The sequence below is a fragment of the Anser brachyrhynchus genome (genome assembly GCF_964034855.1).
Source record: "Anser brachyrhynchus genome assembly, chromosome: 4".
NCBI lineage: Eukaryota > Metazoa > Chordata > Aves > Anseriformes > Anatidae > Anser > Anser brachyrhynchus.
Genome location: NC_137698.1, coordinates 37,330,411 through 37,350,854, shown reverse-complemented (window position 1 = coordinate 37,350,854; position 20,444 = coordinate 37,330,411). Strand labels below are relative to the sequence as shown.

Sequence of the window (20,444 nt, the reverse complement as noted above, 5' to 3'; positions counted from 1 at the left end):
TTCCTGAGGGAAGCTAAGAGTGAGCTTGTTATGACTTGATAAGAAAGACAGCAGAAATACAAGCAGAGATGCTGAGTCTTGTTTTAATTTGTAGTGCTTCAAGTAACAACATTTTGTACAGTGTCTGGAAAAATGCTCATTAGTCACTTTACACATCAATTAGAACAAGCACAAAACTGAATTTTTGGCTAACCAGTTCTCGGACAGAATAAAACCTCTTTTTCAAAAATAAACTCAGAAACTTGTCAGTTGTTTGTTCTAGATGGTGCTCAGATTTTTATTATGCAGAAGACTATTAAGGAAGTGAATTGTCTGCAGAAAGTGCTGAGTGTTCCTTGAAAAATATGTACAAGTAAAGGTAATGCTAAAGTTACTGCTTTTCTGTACTATACCTGGCCTGAAAGAAGCCATGGTAACTGAAATTTATTCTTTTATCACCATCCTTTTTTTGTATTAATTATATCCAAAACTGTATTCCAAGGAATCACCTTAATTTCCACACTTAGGCTAATTACAGAAACTATCTGTCACTGCAGCAGCAGCAATATCAACCAATTCATTTAATTAGACAGTCTAAATCACGCACTACTGAATTTACGAACAATCTGTATGCTGAAAATGATTTGACCAGTGAATTCCGTTTGATCTTCACAACAACAAATACACTGAAGAATTCTGCAAGCCATCTGTACCGATAAACTGGCAAAATCTGTGTGATAAATTCTTCGTTAGAAATTTCCTTCCCCAGTCAGTCATCATCTTACATATATTTATGGCCTATCTGGGCTTTGATCTTAATCCAGGCTAATTCATCTGATCTAATTTAGGCTTCCTCACAGTATCAGTTGTTTCAAACAGCTATCAATCCATTTGCAAGCTGCCACCTCTGGTTACCTATAGAAATTATTTGCCAAAACTCTAAAATATTAATACACAGAATATGATTTGTAACAAAGATCCTTTTATCACCAGAATATAAATGCCTTCCAGACTCTACTACAAGCCTATGAAAGGGCAGCATGATAAACGTGCTTCATGGATACTGTACAGTGGCCAAGGAACAAGAACATACAAGATAACAAACCATAAACGAAACTAGAAATGCTGATCACCAGTCTCCATTGACTCCTGTCTAAATTCCGGAGAAGCAGCAAGAGGTACCACAGAAATATAAGATCTGTTTCTTCCGTGCTTCAGTCCATGGAGCTCATTCTTCTGATCTCATCTTTTCCCTTTTAATCCTGAAGAAATGCCAATTCAGTCTCAAAGATCCCTGCCACACTGCCATTTTACAGAGCCATAGCAAGAGCAGCACAAGAGGACAGATGACGACAATAAGGTTTCCGAAACTCTCCAACCACTTGACGCTGGCTGAAGTTCCACAACAGAGCAGTGACCTGTAGCCTCTCTGGGAATGTTACAGAGATCACCATTTGTCTGACAAGTATCAGCATTACAGGAAGCGATGACTGCCTGTGCCTCCCTTTCTCTTGATTTTCTGCCCCTGTAACTCTGTGACAGCCTTGATTTCTTCACGCATGAAAGCTGCCTGCCCATACATCCTGTCCTTTGACACCCTCACAAGGGAGTGCTGGCTGGGTTGTTTGAAGAAGCATGCTCAGTCTGTTTCAAGACAATGATCGCTTTTTGTTTAACTATATCTCGCAGACAATCTAAAAAGAAACACTACAGCACCGTGAAAGGTGCTTGTGCTATCATACTTAGCCACGACATTCTCTAGGCAAGCCTGTGTAAAAGAGAAAAAGAGAAGCAGAAAGAAATAGAAATGAAAGCTTCTGAATACAACTTTGCTCACTTTTACTGACAGAGCTCATGAAGCAGGAAAGTTGTTGCTACATAAGAGCTTCAACATCACTTACATACTGTGTTGCAGTGAAGAAAGCTTGGCAGCAACTTCATGACAGGGCAAGTGAGTGATGCCAATGCCATTTACTCACAGAGCAGATACTTTGGTTGAAATTAGGAAATAACTGTTGCAAACCTAAAAGGAGCCAAACTCCACAAGTAAGTACACTGCCCCTGAAGAAAAACTGATGATTGAATTATCAAATGTGGTACGAAAAAGAGAAGAAAGATATCTTCTAAGTATGGATGTACTGATTTGGCAAGCATTTCTTTATGCTAATCCTGAATCTGAAAAATAAATAAATACATAAAAAGATCACAACCTAGTTAATCAGCTCTGCAAACAAATTAACTAGTGCACGTTTACTTTTCAAAAATACTCTTCAAACTTCTGTCCTAGAAAATACTCAGCAGAGAAAGTCTTTGGATCTGGTCCCAAATCATCCCCTAGCCCTTCTGATAACTGAATCTAAAAAGAATCTCTATTTGACCTGTCAGTGACAGATAAACTGTTACCAGCTGCACTTGTGGTCCCCTTCCCAACAGCTTTGTCGATGCCTATGACTACATCAGTGCATGACAACAATAAAAAAATAAATTAAAAAAAAGTTATCTGGTACCTCACATTGACTGAATTTAATAGAAGGTATAGCAACGTGTTCCATTCACGGTAACTATGATGACTATGAACTATGAACACATATGACTGTGCAATGTAATCTTAAAGAATACAAGAATTCAAAATGCATCACCTGAATTGGACAAGAACTCCACAAATCTTTCAAGTGCATCAGAGGCCTGATTTTGAGGTAGACTATTATTGTTTGAGCAGCCTGATTAAGAAGCCAAATTTGTTCACTGTGTTAGAATAAAGTCAAAGTGATGTAGGTAGATTTATACATCAGACTGGATATACATGACAAATACCTTAAAAAAAAGGTAAAAGAGTATTCTTTGTATGTTCTTTAAGTGGTATTCAACATACAGTTATAAATGCAATCCTTGTCTCGGAGACCAACAATTCTGTGATTCACTGGCTACTTTTGGGGAAAGTAGAAGGAAAGATCAAAGGATGAATTCATACTGCGCTCTTGCACGCAACACCCTGAAAAAATATAATTTCAGTTTTGCTGTTAAATGGCCAGTGCCAAAATGCACTAAATTTCATAACCGTCAAATTAAGTAGGGAAGAAAGATGTATTATGAAGTTTGTCATTCTCCGTGCAAAGATAACATCATGACTGACAACATGCGTTTTCAAAGAACAAAGCACGCGATTATTTTACACTAATCATAACTCAGAAATGCAGAGATTTTATTATAAACAAAACACCTCTACATTTTTCAAAATGTGAATTCCATGTGTGTTAGCACAAGACAAAACTGTCTGTTGACAATGCAAATGGCAGCTTTAGTTACAAATGAAATTCCTACCCTGAATCACTGCTTTTTTGCAACACACTTGAATACATTTGGCATTTCAGGTCCCTGCCTGAAGAAGTTGAGGCCTTAGAGATGTTGTAAATCAGTACAAGAGATTTATGTTCCAATTTGACCTTAGAGTATTCCAAGAAGAAGAAGCTCAATTAACCACATTTTGAATCAGCAGGGTTCATAAACATAATGGTTGTCTTGGAAAGTTATGGCCTGCATAATTCCCCAAATTACATCAACATGTTGAAACTTGGCAACACAGTTGATACTACAGGTGGTCAGAAGGAAATGGTTCTTATAGTGGCATACTGGGTAGAGACTGAGGCTGAAAAACTGACAGCACCTCTGAGAAGTGAGAAATTAATAACATTCTCAGAGAGCAAAGTTATTTCTTATCTGCTATCACAAAGAAACATCATAAACCTGTACGGTGTCAGAAAAAGCACCTGACTGACGTCAGAGAAAGGCTGATGCAATTGTGATTGCTGCTGATCTGTGGAGCCATTTCCTGCGTAACAAAGCAAAACGCACTCTGGGTGATGAGGGCACAAGCCAGAGTAATTCACGGGAACACAGCTGACCTTGGAAAGTCATCTCATCACTAGTGCCATCTAGAATCAAATGGCATGTGAGAAGTCAAATGCCTTAAGAAGTATTTTCCTAGACACAGCATTGTACAGAGAAAATCCTGCGCTCTTCTACCACATCCCATACTGTGGCGGAGCCAACCTGGAAAAGGCAGAGAAGGCCCTGCCTTACAAAGAGCACAGGAGCACTCTGTCTACATGGGAGATGGATCTAACAAGCTGAGACCAGCTTCATCAACATGAGTGCTATAAATGCAGCTACTGTGCCCCTCAAGAGTTTTAGAAACTCAGTGTCTTGACTCTTGATAACAAACCCTTCCTAGGCTCCTTTGAAAGACAGCACTTTAGTGCAATGTCTGGTCTACACATTCTGTCCATTAAAGTACGCTCAATTTTTTCCAGATGAGTAACAATACTTAAATGCATTTTCTAGTATTTCAGAATAGCTGACTTCTAAGAACTGGTAACAGGCTAAAACAAATGGAAAGTATTAGACTCAGATATCAAAGAGGTTATTGTTAAGAAGCTTTTTACTGATACTGACAATGCAGTTCAAGGAAATTTAGGTGGAACCAGAAAAGAAGTTTGCAACTGGTTGCTATTTTAATTTCCATATTGCAAAACTCGAGTTCCAAACACCTGAAACTGAATCCCATAGTATCCCCAAACCATTTTGGCTACTATAGGAGACGCATGTTGAACAGAACAGATGAATTTGCATTCAGATTGTGAGAGGCATGTATGGAACAGGTTTATATGTTCTTTTCTATTCCTCTAATTTCTGGATAGTGACAGAGGAAGTAATAACCACGTCGTCCTGAATGTACCACATGTGTAAATGGCATGACCAATACCCAACAGAAAAGCACATAGAAAGACATTTTAAAGTTAATTAGGTCTATATAATTTATAAATGACCTCTGGATTAATATTTTGCACTTTGAAGCTATATTTCATTTCCTAATTATCCGTCTGTCTATTCAGACAATTCACCAGATATGAACAGAATTACAGCGGAATTTCTGCCCCTCTAAATTACAAGAGGTTAAACTAGAAGCCACTTAGTACCATTTTGAATGTGCATTTAATCCTCATGCTGAAATACCCCTCACTGGAAAAGCTTAGGGAATGCAAATATTTTCCTTTTAATAATACTTTAAAGAAAATTACCTACTTATGCTATCAAAGACTTTAGAAAAGCAAGTAACAGGCCCATGAATCCACTAGCGGAAACACCCATAGCAAACCCATGCAGACTTAAACTCCATCTCCTGAAAATAATGACTGCATTGTAACTTCAAGAGTGATGGACAAATGTTAGCATGAACTCCCTAAATATTCCTTTGAGGTAGGTTATTCTTTAAAACTTAAAGAGCTCAGAAACAAAAAAAAAACAAACAAACAAACAGGAAAGACAATGCAGCAGGATCATTTTTCTGAAAGATTTAGTTTGGGCTTAGATGTAAGTAAATAATGTCAGAGAGGACAACCTAGAACTTGACATTGAACCACTGGTAGGGAGAAAATGCTATCAGGAAAGATATGTGAGCAGTGACAAGGATGAAGACTCCATGCTAAGTTACATCTGATGGTTAGATAATACTTGAGGTGAAGTATAGCTACATGAGGTATGCGTGTGTTGACTCAGATTTTATGGACTCCAAGAGAATTCGCAGCTAGGATAGATACACGTACCCTGAACACAGAGACAGTAGACGAATTTAGTCTTGCAGAGCCTACTGATATATAACGCGGGAAAAAAAAGGAATGAAGGATTGCTAGAAGATATGTGGAAGAAAAAAATCTAAGATTCAAAAGAACCAAAGGAGAACAGAAAACTACCTAAGGTGTATTGGGTCTTCAGGAAGAAGAACATAGACTATCAAGTCGCTGATTTCATCAGGACTAGAACATTGCACTCCTTAATTAAGTATGCCCTGTTCTGGAAAACTATCCTCTCTAAGTGACAGCTGTAAGAAATATTTACTTGGCATACTCACAAGGGAACAAAAGTCCAACATTGCCAAAGATGTCAGGTAAGCAGACAGAAAGAAACTAGCTTTATCTGTTGACCAAGGGGTTAATCTACATCATTTCTCCTAGTAAGAAAAACCTTACAATGCCGGCCAGGATGACAGGATGAAGGCACCCACATTCACAACACAGTATCAGCTGACTGTGGTAACTGTGTTTTGTTTTAGTTTCCATTCCACTTCTGTTACTGTTCTGAAGCAACGACAAATATGTCAGTGCCTGATCTACAAAAACCTGATATGTTCTACATATCTCATAACTGAACAAGCGTATCTGTTTACCTGTATACATTCAATCAGAAACTGAAGAATTCTGTAATTTCATGCTACAGTTATGACAAAACCAAAATGGAACGTATTATCCATAGTGGGAAAGGAAGTCAAATATATTAATTCCATAAAAAATAGTTGTCTAAAAATAGGTTAATTTCAACATTAAGTCATAAAAGTCCTTAACTGACCACGTCTGTTAATGCTACATGTACATTGTCAAAGGAAGATGTAAACAGACTGAGATATGAAGAAATTCTAATCAGTGTCCACAGATGAATTGCACAAGACGGTCATGCCATGGATGACTCCTTTCATATCATTTTCTTTCTCTCTCACTCCTGCTCTCACTTGCACACTCTCTCTCACACTCTGAAATTTTGTCTTATGGCTACAAGGGCAGAGAACAAGCCTTGTAGTAAAATCAGAGAACAAAGGATAATTATGTTCTGGTGCTTTAAGGCTTTCATCATTCTTGGTGAACTGTTATGCTGCGAGCTCTGAACCAACCCACTAATGAAAAAAATACAATAGAACAGTTGAACTTTCTGTAGGAACTGCCAAAATGTCCAAGCCCACCAAAGAATTACGATGGGGATAGGCAGACAGATCTGAGGGCTTCAACACTTGAGCAAATTATGGCAGTAACATACAAGACTTTGTCTGTAATAACTCCGTTTGCATTCTCTGAGACTGCAAACAATGAAAAAAGTAAATTACTGAAGTCCCATTTCCTTTAGTTTATGTAGGTCTTGAGAGAAACATATGCAGAGCACATGAATCCATGATACTCCTGAAGCCACGCTTTAAACAAGTGTATAAAAACATTTTGAGTGTGATTGTATTTGTATAACTCACATCCTTCTTACATTCTTGGGTGGCCATCAAGAAAACAATCTATTAGAACTTCAGGCTTCAAAAGTAATCTCTGCAAGAAGTACAGAAATTGATCTGATATTTTATTTGACACAAGAACACTATATAAACTAGCAGAAACGTGTTAACTGGAAAAAACAGTAATGATATTTTTATCAAGTATTTTGCTTGCTCTCAAAAGTGTAAGAGAAATACTTCGTTACATTTTGTAGTTGCTTTCCTTAATCTTACCCAGATGCAAGAAACAGTAACCTATATGTTATCTTCTACCATTAGGATACAGAACCAAAACCATGAAGACAAAATGTCTGCATAACATTCAGCTCTGGTTTTGTTTGTTTTTCACCTGCAGCATGTACTGTAGTAAAAGAGATGCCCCAAGAGACTGAATTAATCTTCAGATTTCCTACAACAAGTTAAAGGGAAAACACAGTCTCTAGTCCACTCCGTTCACTCCACAGCAACATCAGCGATTGTTTTACCAACAAGGTGCTCTAAAAAAAGTATTCTATGAAAATGAAGTTTAATTCACCTATTAGAAGAAGATCAAAGCACAAAACTCAATGATAATGTCTTTTACTGCTACTACCATTTAACCATATTCTTACTATAGACTGTTTGGTGTCTTTTTTTTTTTTTTTTTTTAAAAAAAAAAAAAAAACTCATCCAAGAAGGTGCCACCATGGTAGTTGACATCTTAGGTTTACCAATTAAGCAACTTTCCAGACGCTTTGCACTGTCTAAGCAGCTTTGTGTAAATGGAAGCAGCTTTCTGAGGACATGTGCTGTTGCTCCTGCCTAGAAAAGGCTTTGTTCTAAGGCCTAAGCAAAGCTCAATGGATTTTTTGGAAAGACCTCCATTTACTTCAAAAGCATTTTATCAGGCTCCTAGATGAGAAAGGACATGAAGACAAAGATGGCAAAAAAATGAAGGATTAATATAAAATTATACATCCCACTGTACAGCAAAATACATAGCTTTAACTTATTTTTTTTAAGATGTATTTAAAATTTACGATGTTCACCTTTAGTTTTTAGTTTAAAATGAACTAGGCTAAATGAAAAACATACTTGTGGATGGTTCAAAGACAGCAATTAAATCTACACACAGTTGACTGGAAAGGCAATTAAGCTACCACAGGTGGTAGAGGTATTTGATAAGGACAGATGAGAAACATCTCTTTTTTGCAGTAGTCTCCTTAGAGAAAGTACAAGAGATATCACAATAGCTTTGGAAAGGCAAGAAGATGCAGGTTCCAACGCAACCACCACATGAATGTTAAGGCAGCCAAATTTTTGTTTGAAGAACTCATTTTATTTCAAGCTTTAGTCCAATAAAAAGATACTGGCGAGGAATTATTTAATATACATGATTTTGAAAAGTTAGAATAGGTTTCTCTGTACTCTGTTTGGTATGATCAAATACAAGTACTCAGCCATGAAATATTCTGCACATAAAGAAAGGGGCATTAAACCTTGCCAATTTCCTATGTTTAGTTTTTTTATACTGTACTTGTAAGACGTTTTCAAATGACTACAGCTTCCTTTGCTATTACCATCTCTCTTCACAACTGCATATGCTGGCATTAATGTTTAAATATGGGATTTAAACAAGCATTTTTTTTAAATAAAATTAGAATCAGAATAGTTCAGTTGGAAGGGACCTATAAAGAACACCTATTCCAAATGTCTGATCACTTCAGGGCCAAACAAAAGTTAAAGCGTGTCATTGAGGGCATTGTCCAAACGCCTCTTGAACACTGACAGGCCTCATCTACTCAGGGACATCAAGCACCTCCCTAGGAAGCCTGATCCAGTGTTTGACCACACTCACAGTAAAGAAATGTTCCCTTATGTCCAGTATGTACCTCCCCTGGGGCAGCTCTGCGCCATTCCCATGTGTCCTGTCATGGGAGACCAAGGGGCAGAGACCGGCACCTCGCTCTGCGCATCCCCTCAGGAGCTGCAGAGGGCAGGGAGGCTGCCTCTCGGCCTCCTTTGCGCCAGACTGGGCAACCCACGTGTCCTCAGCCTCTCCTCACAGGACGTGCCTTCCAGCCCTTCCACCTCCTTAGCTGCCTTCCTCTGGATGCTTTCAAGTACCTTAACATCCTTCTTATACCGTGAAGCCCAGAACTACATAGAATACTCACGACAAGGCTGCACCAATACTAAATATAGCAGGGCAATCACCTCTATGACCGGCTGGCCATGCTGTGTTTAATGCACCCCAAAATGCAGTTTGCCCTCTTGGCTGCCAGGGCACATCACTGACTCATATTGAGCCTGCTGTTGACCAGCACCACCACATCCCTTTCTGCTGAGTTACTCTCCAGCCACTTGGCTCCCAGTATCTGTATCTCTGTCTGGCATTACTCCATCCCAGGTGCAGAACTGGCATTTCACTGTGCTGAATGTCATGCTATTGATGATTGCCCAGTGCTCCAGTCTATCTAGATCCCTCTGCAAGCCCATATGTCCCTTGAGAGAGTCAACAGTGCCTCCCAGTTTAGTACTGTCACCAAACTTGCTAGGGATGTATTCTGCTCCTGCATCCCAATCATTGATAAAAATGTTGAACAGGACTGGCCCTAGAAGAGAGCCCAGGGGAACAGCACTAGTGCCTGGCTGCCAGCCAGATGCAGCCCCATCTCAACGGCCCTTGGAGAACCACCATCAAGCTGGTTCATCACCCAGCGTAGCATGCTCCTGTTCATCTCACAGCTGGACAATTCGTCCAGGATAGGGTGAGAGACGGTATCAAAAGCCTTACTATAATCCAGAAAGACTACATCCACTGCTTTCCCTTCCTCCACCAAGCAGGTGACCTTATTGTTCTACAATAAGGAGATCAAACTACTACAGTAGGACTTTTCCTCCATGAACCCAGGTAAACTATGCCTGACAATAGCTTTGCTCTTCAAATTCTTTTCAATAGCACCCAGGATAATCACCGTAGCTTTTCCAGGTATTGAGGTAAAACCAACAGGTGTGTATTTTCCTGGTTCTTCTTTTGTGCCCTTCTTGTAGATCAGTATAATGTTGGCTAGCTTCCAGTCAGTGGGGACTTTCCCCAGGCTCCCGAGACCTTTGGTAAACTGTAAAGCAGTTCTCAGTGTGTGTCTTTGAGTATGCATAACAGGGTGGTCTGAGATGAAGACTGATGAAGGCAAAAACATAGCTGCTCTGCTTGCCCCGGCAATCATCCCAGGCACTATGAGAACAGATCTGTGCAGCAGATCCCAGCTACTTAACAAATTCAAGATTTAGCACCATTCACTACGTTCAATGCAAACACTCTGGGGGATTTTTTTTTAATTTGAATCCCAATATGCAATACTGCAATAATCACTGCACTGATAAGAAACCATTGTTAAAAAGTCTATGCTCAGCCTGCAAAAATCCCTTTCTCTCCTTTTAAACTGCTTCAATATGCTCAAATCATGATAAACCCCAGTAATAGTAATACATTACAGATCAGCTTTCACCATTAAGGTTTTGAAAGCTTTCAGTGGAATATCAAAGATCACACTCCAAAATGAATCTGACCTCAGATATAACTAGACACGTGTGGATTCACAGATAAAGCACATAGGACTTTCAAGAAAGGAATGAAATGAAAGAAAAAAATCAAGTGCTTTTTCCCTAAAGGTCAATATTACTGTTTGAACCTAGCAAACCCTTAGGACTGAAAAGTAAGTTCTAAAGAGACACAATAATGGTTAAAGCCCCCTTCCAGATATCTTCTAAAGGAGGTCTTGTGACATTGAGAATGAATAAGTTCTACTTGAGTGAATTTTCAGGATTCAGAGTCCCCTGGTTTTAATTTCATTCACACTGAAGCAATGCTAGAATTACTTCTGTAGCATGTATATTGCATTTCTTAAAATTCTTTGCATTTCAACAACAGTTCTTCAATCTGATCTAAAACCTAGGCCTCACATGCAGTTACTTCTTTTTTTCTTTTGCTGAGAAAGTTCTCAAAACCCAAACAAAACATACAATTTTCTTATATCCACGGCAGGTGAGTGAGTAGCTCTCAATACTGGCACCTTTGCTACTTTTTCTGTGCCTTAGAAGATCCAAGACAAAAAAAGCTTCTAATATAAAGGCAAAACAGATAGCAGCACCTTCACAATACTTGTTTCACATACATGCAGCTTACAATGTTAAGTACTAGTACTCTGGGTGTATGCTCACACTTCAGATACTCATCCTCTTTGCTGCACACACATAAAAGGTACAGATTTGAACCCCAAGGACACTGACTAGAGAAGAATCTCACTCTGCTAGGACAGGAGTTGCACATAGCAGAAAATAATGAGGCCTTTACAAATATGACCTTCCAGCTCTAAAGTACCAAAAAGTCACAATGAAGGAGATGACAACTCTGCAAATATCTAGCATGCCTCAGTGAAAACATGAAAGCAGCAATTCGGAAAACAGCAATACATAAGCTAATGAGAAACAGAGCAATCAGTAAGAAATAGAAAACAACAAGTGCCAAATGTCAGGGTTATGCTTTTGAATAGGTATCTGTTCAATGGTGATGATGTTCTCTAAATATTGTGTCTTTGGTAGCCCTTGCTGTTGATGTTGCCAGAACAGAACTGGTTAGCTAGTAGAGCTCAGCTTCTTCAAGCTGTTAGCTGTTAAACCCTTAACATTCTACATTCCTGTCTCTTGTTCTGGGCTTGCTGTGGCACTGAGTAATGATACAGGAAAAAAAAATAAATAAAGTTAGCACTTTTAAATCAAAGAATCATTCTTTCCACTCCAGAGATTCAAAATCTAGAGAGCATTTTTTTTTTTTAAATACAAAGAAATTTTGAAATTACCGATTTTGGAATGACAGAACTGTTCACTAGAGATTTCTGTTCTTTTGACAGAAGCAGACTGATCGCCTCGCAGTATATGAGAATAAACTATTTCTAAAGCAACATAAACCACCATTTTCTCAAGCGCCACCAGAAAGAACTGAACACTAGCTACTTACGGTACATATTTTTAGAAATAACCAAAGTCCTGTATGAAAGTATCAAACAGCTCTGATCCACATCAGGTCCTCATTCCCAATGTTATTGCATTTTGACAGTGAACCACTACCCAGTGCAGACCTCCAGCCAGACTTTGCACTTTTCTAATGGCTGGTCTGCCTGAACAATTGGTTGCCAAATTGCTTGAAAATTTTTGGCCTTATTGTATAATCTTACCCACTCTACTCCTTCTGTCCCCCTCGCTTGTCAGGCCACAGCTGACCCCAGCTGGCTGTCATCCCTTCAGGATCACAGAAAAAAGAGCTGGCTGCCATCACCGCAGGTATCAGTACCACTGACTTCGCTGTTGAGGAACTAAGCTTCTTCTACACCAATTTTTCATTTCCTTTTCATAATTACTGCTAATTAAAATATTCTTCTGACTTTTTCTATCCTTACAGGATCCTTTGAGCTTCCATATGATATATTTGAGAATTGCAGCTTCTACTTTAACATTAACCTGAACGAGGTTTCCTTAAACTTCACTTGAAATTGTACCACAAGAGATGCTGCACAAACTGTACAGCACCTCTCAACTCCCCACGTGCAGCCAGTGCCCCTTGCCTTCCTTTAGCACATAGTCTCCAAGTTACCTTCTACATGTTTAAAAACATCCTATTCCTACACACTTCAAAGCAGCTTATTTAAAATCACCTAACTTTTCTAAATATATTCTCATGTATTTACCTGATCGATTTCCTGATGTACCCATTTCCTTGTTACACATTTAACACTGAACTGCAAAGGAAGCTGGTAAGAGTCCTCTATTATACAGTAGTAAAAATAAAAGCCTTGCATCTGCAGAAATGGTATCCAACAACTTTTTTTCTCTTAAATAATCTGCTTTTGTATCCAAAAAAGTGGTAAAACAATACTTGCAATGTCTGCAAACTATTTTCAGATTTGTGGATATGAGGAGATAAATGCAAAATCTCTACTAAAAGGGGGCATTTTTTAGCAAAAGGAAGGTGCGCTGATTTGCATGCAGTAATACAATGCTGATTTGTAAAATTATTAATGAAATTAGAGGAGGTCTTACACATAGAAGTAGATAGATAAATATAGTCATTAACACACAAACCTCATAAGATACGAAGTTTAAGGAGTAACTAAATTCTGCCAGTTTAGGTGATAAAATTCAAACCAAAGATCGCTAAAAAGCTGCCCAAATTGCGATATTTCAGATGGTATTAGAAAAGGAAACACCACCACCATGTAATTCTGCTTTGGGGTTATTTTTTACTTGCACAAGAATACCTATTCTAAAGTGATTGGATATGGTAACGTTTATAGATTTTTTTAGGTAAGCATATGACTTACTGTGATACTCCATTAGAATCTGTGAGAACTCTGCAATTTACAGAATTACACAAGTCTGTACTCTTGTACTGTCTTAGGTGCCAGCTTCAATCAAAACTCTGAGAGTTTTTTCAAAATGAAGGAGTCACGCTCCTTGTCTAGAAAAAAGTTTTACAAGCTTAAAGATAAAAAGCTGAGGCTCCTTGTATCAGCCTCAGGGAAGCCTGGGTCAGCCCTGGAACAATTATTAATATGCATAGTATAAAGTCTTTGAAACACAACAGCTAAGTAAAAAGGTGGAAAAATGACATACTTCCTGCAAAGTTTTCCTCAGGGCTCTCACCCATCCCCACCTCCCCCATACAATTTATTTGCAGTAGCATCAATCAATTATGGGTGAGAAGGCCCCTGAGTGAAATCCCTGGCCAACTAAAATGAATAAATAGCAAGGCCCACGTTAACTGTAGCTTGGTCAGATTTTCACACCTGGAACTGCATCAAACAAAACACGCAGAACAAATTCACACTTTAAATCACGTTCTAAATTTTTCTTTCTCCAGAGCTACTTATGGGTAGCTAGGTGTACATAATACAATATTTTCCTTGATATTTCACGGTTTGCAAATACACCTTAGAGCATTTCAGTAGGATTCCTTTACCCAAAGGGAATTCTAAGTTTTAAAACCACATTCCACAGAACATCTGAAAGAAGCCTGAACTAGTCCCACAAAGCTCACATTAGCAAAACCTTGTAGCTGTCAGTATCAGCAGCCTCTCATTACTCTTTTGTCAACATTAATTGAAAAAAAAGGTCTGGAGGGCAGCAATGGCAGGAGTGTCAAAAGGTTAAGTGTACTGAAAACTAAAAAATAAACAAGGTGAACGCCATAGGTAAATAAAAGAGTTACTCATACAAAACATTACTGGATATGAAACAGGTGGAGATGCATCGGACTAAACAGTTAACTAAGAAGATCTTCGCAGGAAAATCAACGAAAAACAACACATGCTTCCAAAATCAGATATTGTAAAGTCAAACATAACCACTCTGGGTTTACGGCTTGTCATTGCTCTATTATAAATCTTTGAACAACCTTAACATTATGCTATCTGTATACTCAGCTCAAGAGTAAAACATTAAGAACAGCTGAAACCTACCTACTTCAGATTCAATTTATACCGACTGTGAAATGAACTGTAGATCTGTAGCTTCAACACTGGACACTCATAGTTCAGAGTTGCCAGTAGATTAAAATTCTGGTATTTCTGTCCAAACCTTCAGTTTAATGGTGGGAATTAGAACAGTTTCCTACAATGATAGGGATCATCTTTTCTGAAAACGTACTGCCAGGCACTATTTCTCACACGTATCACCAACAGAGGTTTCCCAACAATTCTCTTAAATAGCATAACAAATAGTTATCCAGATCAAGAATCTAAAGGAATCTTTCCTACCCTCAGGTTGGACAAAATATTCAGAAGGTATACTCTCACATTAAAGGTTAACACTTCTGTCTGAAACAACTTGAGTGTGCTTGTGCAAGGGAAGTGACAGGAAAGAAAAATAGACATTTTCTCCTCACATTCATTTTCTACATTTAACAACAACAGTACACACACTGTTTTCATTGCTCATTTTCCGTTGAACTGATGCAATATTAAATAGTTTTAAGAAGATTTTCCTCACATTCCTCACACAGACAGAACATAAAAACGTGGAAAACATCAGACTTTTTCATGTGTTTTGCTGAACCAGTTGTAAATTGTACTAAAGCAGTATAAGCTCTCTTCTCCTGATATGCCTTTAGATATTTTTTCCTGAGTTGTACAACAGCTATTATACTTGTGCCTTTTTTAGGCACTCCTTTGGGAGGTAAACACCCCCAGGGAAATATGTCTAATGTACTTCTAAGCACCAAAGCCATCAAAAGCCTAATCCAGATAGAATTTCTTTTAAAAGCATTTCCCTGTGCTAAAACAGTAATGACAGCATTGACTTTTCAACCTTCTTTCCCACACCAAGCAAGTTTTAAGTGAACTTCCAGATGTTACTCACTCAGCACACTTTCCTGAAGCCACGCACTCCTCCTGTAGTTGTGCCAGTCACATCAGTATACAAAAACTCTTCAGTCAGTACATACTTTCATTGTAAGCATAGCTGCACGCATTTCTTGCCACATCTTTTCTTACTCTCTTTTTTGATATCTGGAGCAGATAGATGATCAAGTGATCTAGCTGAAAGAATCACTCCATTTAGCACAGATACAAAGTGCTGTTAATGAAAACATCTAGCAACTGACACCCTTGTGTCCCTGAGAGCACAAGGGATAAGAATTACCATCTGTTTGGTCATATAATTCTTTTTTTTATTTTCCCTCATTGTTTCTCATCATTATTACTCCATTTAGTCATGCCATGGCTGGTGAAAGACTCATATATCTGTCAACTGGCAAAAATATAATGTAAGAAACACAAGTGGCAAGTTCCCAGCACCTTCGCCTGTATGCTAAATTAAATGTAAGCAAAAACAGACAGGGAATGCATCTTCCATTTTCTTAAATGAATAGCCCTATTTGATTTTAACTGCATCAGTTACACACTACTACAAAAAGAGCTAGAAAATAATTGGTCTACGAAATTTAGCTTGTTTTATCCACCCCCCCTTAGCTGGCCAATGTCCAACCTTTTCTTTCAGCATAACCCAAGGAAGCACAAAGCCAGAGCCATTTTCAGTCTGTCATAGCTTTGTCACAGTATTACTCTACCGACTCCTAAACAGAAAGATCTTTCCAGCTGTAAAGTTGCCAAGGATGCAAAGTGCCAGCCATGGAATATGGGTTGGTACATTCTTTGATTATGAAACAGAGGTTTACCAATTTCCTGAAGCCTGGTACAACCACAGCTGAATGAAGTGACTTGCTTACCCAAACCTTAACTAGAAAGGAACTTCACACTATGAATATCGTGCGTTTCCCACTGCCTACTATTCCATCTTCATCTGTAAACATCAAAAACTTATCCTTGACAGGATCTCAGTGAACCAGAGCCAAGGTTGACCTAATATTGAAAAGCTTTTTAAAGTCCCTTAAAAGCTATATAACCTTTCATATACAAACGAAGTGACAATAACAAATGACTGGTTCCAAATGCTCAATTACTTGTTGGACAATTGAAAATAAACAAGTCACATTTCCTTGTTTTGCTATCTGATGCCTTCAGTGCACTGTCTGAAAACAATGTATGTTGCCCTACAAACACTATAAAGAAAATAGCGGAAGCCATATCCAAAGCACTCATATTCAAGTCATAAAACAAACGGGTTCAGCTAATCAAAATGTCTCAGCTAAACAGAATACAAGATAATTAGTAACCCATAATCGAATGCTTATTTGTCAGCCACATGCTTACCTGTGGTGGGATTGGTTTATAACAAACGGTGGAGTATTGTTAGTTTACATTATTAGTAGTATAGGACAAAATAGTTTAATTTGATAGCTAGCAAAAATCTCCTGATTAAGATCTAGGCTGATTAAGGCAAATCTAGTAATTCTGAAGTACCTCTGTCATGACCAAGAGCATCTTCCTCTCTTCATATTTGAGATACCATTAGAAGAGGAAACCTACTGTACATATTCAAGAAAGCCACTGATGGAGGGAAGGTGTACAACCATGGTACAGTACAGGACCACACATACTAATGGGAGAGGCCAAGAACAGTATGTATCCTCTCTGAACTATGCTGAGCTTCTGTATGACCCCTAAGCCAAAATTCCTACAACCCTGTTAAAGTTTGATGTCTTGAAGATAGTTCATCTTTTGCAATCTTTCATCTTACCTCTGGAGAAAGATGATAAGCTTGCAGATGAAACAGTGATCTTCAGAGTCCGGTTGGTTTTAACTTAAAACCAGTTAAGTCTCTAACTTACAACAATTTATACTGCTACAAGAACAGAAACAGACTGATTACAGACAGAATATAGTAACTGGTTTTCAAGAGACCAAGATACATATTTTCTGGTTTGCAGTAACTAGAACAGGAAGCCTTAGCAAGCTCAAATAACCTATTGCTTTTCAGTGACTATGCACACCTGACCAATATGGATTTCTTTTTACTGAGTCTACCAACTTTGGACAAAATATTTTAACGGTGTTTCAAACTTGTTTTGAGGCCTGTTAGGAAATGCTCACAAATTCAGCTTTCTGTCAAATGTTATTCCGATACCTTCTGTGCTCTCAGGATTACATCAAAGTAGTCAGAAAGTTTACAGAGCTTACTGAGAAGGCAGATCCTTACATATGTTATTCAAGTGAATTGAGAACTTATTTTATGAACCTTCCTGTCCCTCCATAATTAAGAAGAGCTAGTGTAAAATTCTGAATCAAGTTCACTAAGAAGCCTTCATGTAGATGATTGGGGAAAAATATTGCAGCCTACATGAAAAAAATAGCCAACACACACGCAGAACAAAACAGATATTTAAATAAGAGACATCAAAGGAACGTGCAAAAAATGCAATGTAGACTTATCAGATGATATAAATAATCATTGGTCCACTAAAGCTTTTGGAATACCAACAACATATGCGAGACACAGATGCGCTTCTGTATAAATGAGCAAAATGGACTTAACCAGCCTATCTTACCATTTCACCAGGCTCTCACCCATGATCTAGAGGAACTGAACTTTCCTTATTTTCAAAAAGTCAGTATTAATTTTCTAGTTTGATTCAGTAGTTGGCCTCGATTCCAAAACCATCAATGCTCCACACTGCATGGTTGAAGTTTTGTAATACACACCGCTGACCATGAAGAACTGACTGTCACTGGCCTCCATAAAGGCCACTGAACAAACAGTACCATGACAACTTTCAGGAACTGGTGACCTGGCATGTGACCTAAAGTTACAGCGATGAACATTTTATCTCATTAGGAGTTCATAGTTTGTCACAGCAGTTTGCATTAATTGTGGCATTATATGCTAAAACGAACAAAATATCCTGATTTGATGTGTTCATGACGCTTTTACATATTACTTATAGAAAAATATCTTACGTATTACTTAAAGAAATAATATCTTCCAGATGGTGTAGTTGTAAGACACGCATAGTAAAGCATCTTAGTCTTACCACTGTCTTCAAAGGAGAAATAGAAGGTGTCATTGGCAGCATTATCACCTTCCTTCAGGAAGAAGAAATACATATGAGAGATAATATGAGAGAAATACACTGAACGAATCACTGTAACGTTTTACCGCAGAATACAGGAATAGTTTATTCATATAATATATGAATACATACAGAAGTCTTCTACTTTTATTTCTGTTAAATAAACACCAATTTAATACAAACACATTCAGGGTACCTCTAAGTGTTCTTTACGCTCCACTCAGCATTAAGCTGTTCTAGACCTCATTCTGATCTACCAAAATACTTGCTTCCCTGGGGTTACCAGTTGCTCTTGTTCTGGCACTGCAGATCTGCGTGCTTTCTGTCAACTGAAAAACGTACGAAACATTCTTGAATGAACCGCAAATTTTCACAACGCTGTAGCTTGAGAGATGAACCGCAGACTTTTCGGCCGGGTTTCCAAGCGCTCAGCAGCCAGCAAGTCCGGAGTGAGCGCGAACCGGCCCACCTGCAGCACGAACAGCGCCAGAAGCCCGGCTCGGGCAGGGCAGCCGGCGGGCAGGGGCCGGCCCCGGGCCTCCAGCAGCCGCCCGTAGGCGGGCAGGGGGCAGCGGGGTGGGGCGGCAGCGACATCCCCGCGCTCTGCGCCGGCCCCGCCGCGGCTCCTCAAGGGCCGGGGAGGTGGCACCGCCGCCCCCGGTGGGGCTGGGCCTGCCCCGGCCCCGCGGCTCGGGCCGGCCCCGGCGAGCTGAGGGAAGGGGGACAAGGAGGGGTGGGGGCGCTGAGGGCTGCTGCAGCCTGCCCCTCGGCGACAGCTCCTCCCCGCCTCCGATGTACGCTTCGTGGGATGTGCAGGCAGGAAGAGGGCTTTAAAACACAACAACAGAAGTTGTGGGGATCGCTACCGCCCTTTTTAGTATTTTGAAAATATACCCTGTTATTTCATTAAATGGACATGTTGCTTAAAGTTTTATTTACTCTATGGTTTTTCCAGCTTCTTCAGACAAATAGCAGCAGCTTTGTCCCATTCTGCATTGAGATTAATTGCTTTCCCACTCCTAACTACAATAAAATAGTATCGGGCTTTTCATTCTTCAGTTTTTTTGCTTGTGCTCTGGTATCTTTATTTGTAAAGATGTGCTCATTACTAATGAAGTGCACAGGGAGACAAACTGTGTTTGTGTTTCAGTGAACAACTCAATAAACCGTGTACTGTTGGTTTATCAACGACTAAACAGGAGGACTTCTCGTATGCATACAGTACATATACACACAGGCGTGCAAAGTTCAGAAACATCTTTATTTCCCCCCACGCATTTAACCAGTCTAGGCATTTCTTCTATGGTAAGGAACTGTGGCAGTACACAAGGTGTGCATAAAACTCTATGGTTGTATGCTGCTTCCCTCTTTTTTTTTTTTTTGAATGCAAGAAATTCTCATCAAATGAAATGATAAATCTATTCAATTGTAAGTTTTCTAAGGAGAAAGTGAAGAATTGTTTTCCTGTACATGTGCTCAGCCTACTGCTCAATTTCACAGCTTGGTGTGAAGTAATATTTATCAGAAGTATGAAGACACGTCATTAGATGAATTCAGAAAACTGCAGACAGCGCATTAGGAAGCTACACAAAGCTGGTAGTACTTTAAAGCACTGCCAAACTCCATTCAAACAGTATTCAATAGCTGGGCCTGTCTTGCTTCTACCCATTGACTTTGTGCACAGTACAAGAACTTTTATCCTCTTTGTTTCACTGGCTTTTAAATTATTTCATCTTGCTTATATCACTGAAGCCCATCCTAAAAGTATTTAAACATAGATGCTGCTATTACATACCAGTAGTCTTGTTAAAACTGTGAATACATATGAAAGCATTCCCATCAAAAAAGGAGCATTTCCTTCAGTTCTCAGAAACTAAT

At 39.0% G+C, this 20,444-nt stretch overlaps 1 protein-coding gene across 3 annotated transcripts in view; it reads right to left on the bottom strand.

Annotated features, from left to right (window-relative positions):
• The window catches only part of LOC308194747 (uncharacterized protein), a 96,377-nt gene that overhangs the window by 22,001 nt on the left and 53,932 nt on the right, over positions 1-20,444 (bottom strand). The window lies entirely within an intron of this gene.